Below are 12,183 nucleotides of genomic sequence, written 5' to 3'. Positions count from 1 at the left end.
ATTTTAACAAAATTGTATATAACATTAAAATCATCTTAACTTTTACATAAAGCATTTAAACATTATATATCAAACTTTAAATAACACATTTGAACATTAATTCTAAACAATGCAAGATAATGTTATTGTCATGCCCCCGGATACGGATTGGAAGGAGACAGACCCGTACGCAGGATAGCTTCAAATGAAAGGGGTTTAATACATAAGGAAGACAAACAAACATATCCACACGACACGTGGAACTAACGTAACTAATGAATCTGCGGCTCACATATATACACAGACAAGTCAATCACACAATGTGGACCAGGTGTGGAGACAGGGAGGAGCAGACGAAGGTAGGGCAGACACGTGACAAAAACAAACAGACAATAGCACGTGTCCAAAAGTCCGCGCTGATCCCTGACAGATCCGCGCTGATCCCTGACAGAAACCCCCCTTGCCGTCGTCCTTGCTCCCCTCACCTGCCAATCGCCGTGGGCCTCGTGCCCCCCCAACAAATTTTAGTTGAACACCTCTACTGTAGGAGAATAGTGATATTTTCCATCTTTTTTTTTTTAGATTATAAATCTAGCTGCTATCTCAGTCACAGTTTGGTTTCAACTGTTTAGCAAGCGAATGTTAGCCTGCTTCAATTTGATATTTATCAATCTAACAATTGAAAAGCATGCCATATAAAAAATAAAAATACATAAAATTAAAAAAAACATTTCTTGTATCATTCTTTCTCCATTCATACACAATTTTTTTGTCTTAATGTTTCTGTTCCATCATGACAACTGCTTGCTGAGGGCTTCAAGTGAACTGTTACTGTAGTGATATACTGTAGTGAAAGTGAAAATAACACACTGTGGCCTCACAGTGCTGTGTCAGGCTGCAAGGTTTATAGAAAGGTCCTGATATGAACGAACTCACACACATGATCTCCTGGGGGCATCATTTTATATACGCTTATATATCTAGTTCACTGCATCACGGCATCTCTTCGGTTTGCATCTCTTTAGAAGGTTTTTGAAGGTTTTTCCTGTAAGGTAGGTTTTTGTTTCCTTGCTTTCCTTATTACCTAATTTGTTACCTTGCAGATGCTCTCTATTCGGTATATTTGTAACACTATTTTTGCTTCAGTGCCTATGGAGCGTTTTACGGTCAATATTTAAAAGGAATAGCAAAATGTTTGTACATTTGCGTTTTTATCTCCCCATAATATCTGGAAGTGGCGTCATAATCATAATATCAGCCGAGCGCCGTGTTGAGCACGAGGACAGGAAACATGTGAACTCGACTCTATTTTTATTTACATGGATGTGATTGGTAAAGTTGACCTTAGGTAATATTTACTCAGTTTTAGCTTTGAAAAGGTCCTCTCTGCTTCAGCTGTGGTCACTGGAAGCAAGAGACAAATCCTGAGAGCAGTCCACCAATTTGGGGAAATTTCTGAGAGCACCCTCACATATGCTTACTTTCAGAGTGTTAAAAATGTGTGACAATAAAATTTTAGCTGTGGTTACATTAACCATACTTTCAATAAGATTAGCTGGCTAATCAGCCTGCCCCTGCAGACAGTAATAAATGAAGTACTATGGACTCAACCAAAGTTTCATGAACGAACATCCCCTATTACCTCACACCCCCTATTTTCTATTACCATGTCCACTTAAGTGCTCTGTAGATATCAAATGCACCACATTCCTTTGTTATAACTACTGAGGTAGGTTATAAAGGATGCAGGGATGCATATAATGTTATGTTTGTTTTGTTTTAGGGAGACTCTAAAAATGATGCCTGTATCTTCTGCCTGGCTGTTCTTCTGAGCAGCACTCTGAGCACACGGTCTATAACAGCCGGGGAACCATTGACAACACAGCAGTGGAGAAACTACAGTATCCTTCCTTGTAAAATATAATTATAAAAAAACTACACCAGGTTATGTATGTAACCCAGTTCCCTGAGAAGGGAACAAGATGCCACATCAGGGTTGACAGTATGGGAATGCTTCTGTGAGGATGTTGTATCTGAAGCTCTGTGTGCACACACACCAATTTATTGGCTCGGGAAGGACACTTGATGAAGTAATTACGTGCCAGTAAGTCCATATAAGGGCATCTAAGTCACATTACTCCAGCTTCTATTTGTCTGAAGGAAGAGGATGCCCGGGGTGTGGCCAGCGATGCAGCATCTCCTTCCCTTCTCAGGGAACCGGGTTACATACGTAACCTGGTGTAGTTCCCTTTTGAGGGAACTCGATGCTGCGTCAGGGCTGACGCTGTGGGAACGCCAATACTCACGGTCGATGACTGTGCCAGAGGCAGTGAGAGAGCACAAGCAGACTGGGAACAGACCATCAATGGCCCTGCAGGACCTGAGACCCTGGAGTGGGGTCCAAGTCCAGGTTATAGAACCTAATAAAGGTATGCGGAGAGGACCAACCTGCCTCAGAACAAATATCTTCAAGGGGACACCCCTGGCAAAGGCACTGGACGAGGCAATACCCCTAGTAGAGTAAGCCCTGATGCCGAGAGGCGAGGCAAGACCATGCAACTTATAGGCCTGAGTAACGGCCTCCACTACCCAGTGCACCAGGCACTGTTTGGAAACCGGATTACCCCATTCTGTCCCCAAAACAGACAAAAAAAGCAGAGTTACGCCACGAGCAAGAGCAGTGGACATAAGTAGTCAAGACTCTTACTGGGCAAAGCAAATGCAGCCTCTCCTGTTCCGCTGACTCATGGGGTGGGGGACAGTAGGCCTGCAGGATGACTGGACAACCCGCCCTCCTGGGCACCTTAGGGACATATCCCACCCTGGGGGGCAGAATAGCCTTGGACATGCCAAGGGAAAACTCTAGGCAGACGGGGGCAATCAACAAGGCCTGCAAATCACCCACTCTTTAGAGAGGCCAAGGCTAGGAGCCAGTGTTGAAAAGTAACGGAGTACAAATACTTTGTTACTGTACTTAAGTAGAAATTTCACGTATCTGTACTTTACTTTGCTATTTAAATTTGTCAACTTTCACTTTTACTCCACTACATTTTCTAGATAAAATGTATACTTTTACTCCGTTATATTTCCACTAAGCATCTTCGTTACTCGTTACTACAAAATAAAATCAGAAGAAATGTGTGCGACTGCAATAAGGGAGGTTTGGCGAATCACTGCGCCTAGATTGCATTACGCTCCGCACGTTCTACGGAGGCAGACACTTATTTCCAGGGATTTCAGTACAGTATAACAGATATTGCGTCATCGGGTAGGTGTGGCCTATTTGATAATCTAACCCTATCCCTAACCCTAACACTAACCATAACCGGAGTTTTTGGTTGTTTATTTGTTTTCTAAAATCAATCAACCTGTATGACCTGTTTTGTAATTCGTAGTATGCTGTTTTTTTTTGGAAAGAAGGCATTTTTCCAAGACCTCCAGAAACACGGCCACTTTACGTCGTGGTAACGAAACCCCTGGAATTTAGTGCCTGCCCTCTAAAAACGGAGAAGCACAGGCACGCACAGCGTGCACGTGCAGTCAAAGCTGGAGGCATTTATCTACAACGTTAATCGGCGGAAAGCCGCAAAGACGGTAACCAAAAGCAGTGAAATTTGTTGTAAAAGGTAACTTTCACTTCTACCAAAGTCTTTTTCAAGTATGATACTTGTACTTTTACTCAAATATTGCTTTCTAGTACTTAAACAACACTGCTAAGAGCCAACTTCAGGTTCGTGGTTCACAGCGATGGCGGCTACATACACCTTTAAAGTAGACGGGGACAGGCCCTGAGAAAAGCAAGACTGCAGGAACTCCAGCACAGTACCGACCGGTCAGTGAACGGGATCCTGACAGTGTTCATTGCACCAGAGGCGAAAAACCCTCCACTTCAGAGCATACAGCTTCCTGCCTCTAGGAACTGGTCCCTCTCAGGTGCCAGACCCAAAGCTTCCACATCTTGGGGCGGGGGGTGTAGGATTGCCCCCTGCACCTGAGAGAGGATATCCTTCCTGACAAAAACCTCCCATGGAGTGCTGCTTAGGAGGGAGACTAGGTCTGTGAACCAAACTCAAGAGGGCCAACGAGGGGCAACTAAAAGAAGGTTGACTCTGTCATGGCGCACTCTGGCTAGGGCTTGCAGGAGCAGAACTACCGGGGGGAGGCGTTCAGATGGAGCCTGGGCCATGTCTATATCAAGGCATCCAGGCCCAAAGGAGCCGGATGAGAGAGGGAAAACCACAGTGGGCAGTGGGTTGACTCCTTGGAGGCGAACAGATCCACTTCCACCCGGCCGAAAATCTGCCAAAGTTTTGGGGGTGTAGACGCCATTCCCCGGGCCTCAGCACCTGCCTCAAAAGGAAGTCTGCCTCCCGATTTACATGCCCCGTAATAAAAAACGCTCTCTCAGAATCTCTCTGTGATTCTCTGAGAAGGAGAAAGCACAAAATTTCCTGGGTTCAACCTGAGGCCTAGAGACCTCATATGGGCAAGCACAGCATCTTGATGACTACCCATCATAGCCTTTGACTGGGCCAGAATGAGCCAGTCGTCCAGGTAATTCAGCACACGGATGGACTGGAGACGCAACGGTGCCAGGGCAGAATCTGCTGAACGGTGAAAGGGCTAGTCCAAAAGGAAGAACACAATACTGGTACACTTCGCCCCCAAAAGCAAACCTGAGGAACTTAATGTGGTCTGGCAGAATGCTTATGTGAAAATAAGCGTCTTGGAGGTCGATCGTCACGATCGTCTTTGGACTTTATATGGGACACAATAACCTTGAGCGTGAGCATCTTGAACTTGTAAATCTTCAGAGTACAGTTCAGAGCCCGCAGGTCCAAAATCGGATGCAGCCCCCGTCCATCTTGGGGACAAGGAAATATCGGCTGTAAAAGCCGGAGTCCCACTCTGGGAGAGGAACATGTTCTATGGCCCTTTCCTCAGGAATGAGAGAAGTTCCTCTTGGAGGAACACCACCTGGTGCCTGCCAACGATCCCGTCTGCTTTGTGGCACGATGCGCAAAGTCAGTGGCTCGGCGGAGCTCAGATACCACCTGAGGTCCCAACCCCTGGCCACCATCGAGCTCTGTCAGCCTGGTAGGCCTGCAAAAGGGCCTTACCTGCTTGGCCTGCTGCAGTGTAGGCCTTACCCACAAGGGCTGAAGTAGTCTTACAAAGCTTGGATGGAAGGGCAGGTTTCCTCTATGCGGGCGATGTCGGTGAGAGATAGCGTCTCTTCAATCCCAGGCTTCGCCCCATACCCATGGCTTTCAAGCCCTATAATGGCTGAATAGTCAGGCATGGCAGGAGAAAAAATACGCGCTAAAAATGGATTTCTCCAAGACCTCAACACCTCGGCATGGAGGTGTGTGAAGGTGGCTTGCGGCCTGAAGTCAGAAAGCGGTCGTCTAGCTTAGAACGGACGACACTAACTTCCTCTTCACGCCTATCTAAATTTAACCTAGACACAGCGCGTGTCACCACCTCGAGGAGCTCCTCGAACGCCACTGATTGCGTCAGCAGTTCGGAGGGGGAAAGCCCCTCCCCACCTGCACCGAGCTCCTAAGAGCCCGACGTGGAAAAAGCAGCATGTTCTCTTCTGGGTTGGGAGAAATCGCAGCGGATCTCCCTAAACCAAAACCAAAAAGAGGGCATGTCTCTTGCTCCAAGTCTCTTGCTCCAATACCGCTAACTCAAACTGCGAACCCCAGGAACGAAGCCGCTGTGCCGCCTTGGCGGACGCAGGACCCGAACCACGAGGTGCAGCCGAAGCTGAAAACACAGACCTGTATAAGCAAACATATAACCTCAGAAAAAACTCTCAAAAGATTTTGGTATGTAGTCATTTTTCCCAATAAGTATACCAATATTCAGAAGGAAAAAATATATAGCCTATAATTCAGTAACATAGAACCACCTTTAGCAACAGTAATGTAAAGTAAACATTTTCTGTAAGAGTCTTTGTAATCATTTTGGAGAAATTTGGCCCATTCTTGTTTACAACCATTCAGATGTTGATCTACTCGCTGTTCTTGTCATCAATGACAATTGTTCTTGTCATCAATCCACCACCAGTTGGTATGAGGTGTTTGTGGTGACATGCTATGTTTGGTTGTGCTGTGAATAATGACCAAAGCTCTTGGACTCATACATTTTGCAAAAACATCATGCCATATTCTTTTTGTACAACATAAGGGACCTAATAACCCTTCTGTTACTCTGAATGTTGGTTTATATTTTGGAAAAAAAAATACATATTAAAATCTGTTGTCTTTTTTCTGAGATTATTTCTTGATATATGAAGGTTGCTGAGGACCAAACAATTGTTATATTGGCCCTGATACATAAAAAACTGTACTATCTTTTGCCTATGACTGTATTTCTCATTAGGTCACAAATCCTTAACATGTTGCAGCTATGTCACTGAGCTTGCAGAGCAGATTAAGATCAAATCACCTACATCCGTTGCAGCTGAAACTGATGATGATGAGGCGGAAGACTCTCAGTTTGTGCAGATTTTTCCGAACTTTATCTGGACAGTGCGTGATTTTTCACTACAGCTGGAGCTTAAGAATAAGGGTCAAGTGACCGAGGATGAGTATCTGGATTTTGCACTGCAGCTGAAGAAAGGTATAAACAACATTAATGGTTGAGATCCAAGATGTTGAAAGAGCCCTCCTTTTTAATAGCTTGGAACAAATTTTACATTTACTTTTATTTTTTACAGTTACTTTTGAACAATTATTAAAATGTGTACTCTACATTGTAGCACAATAAAACTTCAATTGCAATGTCACACAGATTATCTTTTAACCTCCTGAGTATTTTGTTGCATTTTTAAATCAAACTGTATTGTTCTGTAACAGTAACATTTTCATTAGGGTGTGTGAATAGATCAAGTATATATTTTTTTTCTACAATGCAGGTTTTAGTAAGAAGGACACTAACTACAACCTTCCAAGGCAGTGTATTCAAACCTATTTTCCATTCCGCAAGTGCTTTGTTTTCCCGTTTCCTGCCACCCAGGAAAAAATGATTATGATTGAGAGTCTGGATGAAAGGGACATTTTTCCCAAATTTCTGCTTGCTACACAGCGTTTCTGTGATTATGCCTTTGCTACAAGCAGAGTTAAAACAGTTAAAGGAGGATACAAAATCACAGGCAGAAGTGAGCACTAATTATTTTCTTTCCTGAATATTATTTATCTGTAAAAACAATTCCAATAAATGATGTTCCAATACATATAGAGGTGGTGACTGTGTGTGTTTGTGTTGACAGTGTTCGGTCACCTAGTGCAGACCTATGTGGAGACGATCTCTAGTGGGAAAGTCTGGAGAATGCTGTGGTTGCCATGGCAAGGATTGAAAATGAGGCAGCTGTGCAGGAAGGGTTTAAGCTGTACCAGAGTGAGATGGAACAGGTAACACACACACACACACACACACACACACACACACACACACACACACACACACACACACACACACAATTTCTAATCCTAATTCAAATGTTAATTCAGGTAAAGAAGAGATTTCCTGTCAGTTTTAGTGAAATTTCTGCTGAACATAAGAGAATCAGCTACAGTATATGGCCACCACTGAGTTTTTGAAGCGTTCCTTTAAAGATGAAGAAAGGGAATACTTTAAGAAACACATGGTGAGTTTTGGATGCACACACACACAAACACACAAACACACTCATGCACACACATTGTTCAGTGCTTGGGTTTCCTCCTACATTCCACTACAATTTCCTCCTACATTCCAGAAACAGGAAGAGAAGTAGATCAAAATCCACATATTTGCAGGCTTTATACCAGATGCCCTTCCTGACTCAACCCTTATCCAGGTTTGGGAACAGCACTAAGAGGTATATTTTCACTGGCCACAACAACCACCTGGAGCATTACTTGCAATACAAATAAAACTTACTAAAGTAATGCTGCTACTTTTACTAGTTGACCAGTAATTAAAAAAAAAACAGTTTACTGGCTGATTAGTAAAAATTATTTGTGCAATTCTCATGTCCTCTGGTGGTCCAGCATCAGGCTCCTGTCTCTCATTGCTGCAGTCTGTATTTGATTCCTGGTCAGGAAAGTAAAACCTTCACTGAAGAGTTAACCCGTAGTGCTTGTCCCAAGCCTAGATAAAATTGTAATGTCACAAGAGGAAGGACTTGAAAAATATGTGGACCTGATGATCTGCTGTGGTGACAACAAACAGGGAACTGCAATTTAAAGACAAGTTCTTATATATATAATTATGTATTAAATTGTTGATTCTTTTTTAAACAATTAAACCACAATCCTATAACATGTTTCACAATATACAATATATGTGCAGTATATGCATGAGTTTTGTTTTGGTGCTTTTCTGAATGTGTTGGTAATTATTGTATTTTCAGGAGTCGGTAGTTAAGCACTATGCTGAACTAAGTGTTCAGAACTTAGAAGCATCAGAACAGAAGTGCCAGCAGATTCTGTATGATCTATACAGCGAGGTGAGAGTGTTTGCAGAATAGAGACTTTGCAAAGCCTGGAGGATATGAACTCTACTGCACATACAGAGACAACATTATCATCTAGTACCACAGCCAGCCAAACAAGGGAATCCAGGTAAGCATCACAGACTTACAGATATACTGTATGCATGTGACCTTCAGTGTTTGAGGCACACACAACTGTGCTAGCTAAGACAAAAATAAAAAAAGTTGGTTTTGAAGTTTCTTTACTAAAACAGGCCTTTATCACTATATGGCCATGTACATGTATGTGTTTTGTGTGTGAAGGCTGAGGATGTGTTGCAGAAGTTTCTAAATGAGAAAAGTTCTGAGGCAAATTTAATTCTTCAGACTGATGAACAACTGACCGAAGCTCAGAAAAAGATTCAAGGTAAGCTGGGAATAACTATATAACTGATAGTGTGATTGCAAAAAAAGTGTTATAGGATAATAATATCTTTGAAGAGGTTCCTAACCAAAATTTGATACGACACTACAGAATTTTTCTATTACTTTATGGGAACACTCTAGACTGTAGACTTTCACTTCCTTACTCTGTCCTTTTCAAGTCAAGTCAAGTCAAGTCAAGAAGCTTTTATTGTCATTTCAACCATATATAGCTGTTGCAGTACATAGTGAAATGAGACAACGTTTCTCCAGGATCAAGGTGCTACATAGAAACAAAGACAGGGCTAAAGACTTGTAAGTAGTCTTAGCCACATAAAGTGTAACTGTGCAACCTGGTGCAAACAGTGCAGGACAAGACAAACAAGACAGACAAGACAGTGCAGGACAAAAGACAGTGCAGGACAAAAGACAGTGCAGGACCAGACAGTGCAGGACAAGACAGTGCAGGACAAGACAGTGCAGGACAATGACAGTGCAGACACAAGTTACAAGACAATACAAAAAGTACAAAAAATGCAGTACACAAAAGACAATAAATAGTAAACAGTCACAGAAACAGCGCCGACCGACCAGTGTTAATACTGTATGTGTTAATATAGTATGTGCGAAATGGCTGAGATATTGTACAGTATGTGCAAAAACGGCTGAAATGTTGGGACAGTTTGTGCAAAAAACAGCAGACAAGGTGTGCAAAACAGCATGTAAACAGTTTGCTGGATTGTAAGCAGCATGTAAACAGTATGTTGTGTCAGTGTGTGTGTTTTGTGAGGGTCTATGCAGTCCATACAGATGATGTGTGTGTATGTTGTGCTCAGTACAGTACATTTCAGTTGTTGAGAAGTCTGATGGCTTGTGGGAAGAAACTGTTACACAGTCTGGTCGTGAGGGCCCGAATGCTTCGGTACCTTTTTCCAGATGGCAGGAGGGTGAAGAGTGTGTGTGAGGGGTGTGTGGGGTCATCCACAATGCTGTTGGCTTTGCGGATGCAGCGTGTGGTGTAAGTGACTGTGATAGAGGGAAGAGAGACCCCAATGATCTTCTCCGCTGTCCTCACAATCCGCTGCAGGGTCTTGCGTTCTGGGATGGTGCAGTTCCCGAACCAGACAGTGATGCAGCTGCTCAGGATGCTCTCAATGGTCCCTCTGTAGAACATGGTCAGGATGGGGGGAGGGAGATGTGCCTTCCTCAGCCTTCGTAGGAAGTAGAGACGCTGCTGGGCTTTCCTGGTGATGGCGCTGGTGTGGAGTGACCAGGTGAGGTTCTCCGCTAGATGAACACCAAGAAATTTGGTGCTCTTGACGATCTCCACAGATGATCCGTCGATGTTCAGCGGAGAGTAGTCACTCCGTGCTCTCCTGAAGTCCACAACCATCTCTTTAGTTTTATCCACATTCAGAGAAAGGTTGTTGGCTCTACACCAGGCAGTTAGTTGTTGCACCTCCTCCCTGTATGCTGACTCGTCGTTCTTGTTGATGAGACCCACCACGGTCGTTTCATCGGCGAACTTGATAATATGATTCGATCTGTGCGTTGCTGCACAGTCGTGAGTCAGCAGAGTGAACAGCAGTGGACTGAGCACGCAGCCTTGAGGAGCTCCAGTGTTCAGTGTGCTTTTTCACCTTTTGACCCTGGTAATTCACAGAGGAAAGAGAACAAGCAGCTCTGTTACAGCAGCAGTGTAAACTAGAACAAGAGCAAAAGATGGAGACAGAGCGACTGGTGTAGGAGGAAAAAGAGAGCCATCAGCAGCAACTAGAGCATCTGGAGAAGAAGTTTGAGGAGGAGAAGCATGAGCAACAGCAGGAGCTAGACCAAGCACTAAAAAGCAAACTGACCGAACATAAAGAACTCATTCAGAATGGATTTGATGAGAAAGCCCAGATAATGGCCCTGGGGATTGAGCAGCTTAAAAAAGAAAAAGATAAACTGTCTCAGAATTTTTATATTGATTATTTTATGCCTGCTATAGGTGTTGCTAAAGAATTGGTGTCCATCTATTTCCAGTATAGAGCAATGAAGCAAGGATTACCCATGATATAAGAAAATCAGGACTGTCATTAGACTGTTATCAGTCTACTATAACTAAACTTAGGCAACAGTTACCTATTGTAATATATTGGGAAATAATGTTATACATGTTAGTATGTTTACTAATATATACCTATATATTTAATCAATATATTAAGTGTACTCACAGTAAAAACAGAAGTGTTAATTTAACTCCTAAAGAGTTGAATTTGACTCTGTTTCAGATAACATTTTGTCCCACTCGAAATCAGTGTAAAATTTACTCTTTGGTCAGTGTCAAGTTTTTAGAGTTAATTCTACTCAATATTGTGTAAAAAATAACACTGAAATGTGGTAAAGTATTTAACACTGTAGTATAATCACACTGTTAAGAGTAATGTAATTACACAGTATATAGTTAATTTATCTTCAATTTTACTTGACACTTTAAGTGTAATATTTAATTTTCATTTCTCTAAAGTGTTTTATATATAAAAAAAATATATAAATGTAAAATATATTATGTAAATGTAAAAAAATAAAGCATTTCAATGTCATTGAATTTACATTGCAAACCCATTGCCTTGTGTCTGACAGAAACATGTATAACATCATAAAAATAAGAGAAAGCAATATGGCACGACAAGCAGAGTTGTGTCATTCCCTCCATATGAAATTTTGTATGTCAAAAGGCCTAGGGTAATACAAAAAAAAAAAAAATCCTGCTTTGATCTGATCACCTCATATGCATGGAAATGTTCTTGAAAAGTTACTGTACTTAAAGGCACTGTGGGTAGAAACAGTTTTTCACACATTATCAGAACTGATTCTACTGTATCTGATAATACAAAGGCACTTCAGATTCAACTTTGCCACAGATAACCAAGTTTGGACGATAAACAAACCCATTATGTTTATCCCAAATTAACCTTCATAACCTGAATGCTACTGGGCACTTGTATTGCCATAGCAATTTCAGAACCTCCTTTTACTATATTTAAAGACACCATTTTTCCTGGACCAATGTTTTACTGACTAAAAGTTGTTGAACTTCGCCAACTATATACCTTATGATTCTGAAGCTTTTTTGCCAGCATTTTGGTAATATTTTTAAATATTGAAAGCTGAAAGGATTCTCTAACCCCTTAAAACTCGCCTCAACTTTCTTGCACATTTCCGTTTCTCTTTCAATACTAATTACATGCTTTATCACTGTCTCTTTAGCATGCTGATGGATATCTTGAATAATCTCTTCCATGGAAATCACTACAGAATTCAGTGTACTTTGA

The 12,183-nt window shown here is 42.2% G+C and overlaps 1 pseudogene; it reads left to right on the top strand.

Moving 5' to 3' along the window:
• Positions 1 to 1,170: 1,170 nt before the first annotated feature.
• On the top strand, positions 1,171 to 10,996 carry LOC132843252 (guanylate-binding protein 1-like; annotated as a pseudogene).
• The last annotated feature ends 1,187 nt before the right edge of the window (positions 10,997 to 12,183 follow it).

The sequence above is a fragment of the Tachysurus vachellii genome, chromosome 1, assembly GCF_030014155.1.
Source record: "Tachysurus vachellii isolate PV-2020 chromosome 1, HZAU_Pvac_v1, whole genome shotgun sequence".
NCBI classification, from domain to species: Eukaryota; Metazoa; Chordata; class Actinopteri; order Siluriformes; family Bagridae; genus Tachysurus; species Tachysurus vachellii.
Note: the sequence above shows the minus strand (reverse complement) of the source record. Positions and strands in the feature narration are given on the sequence as shown.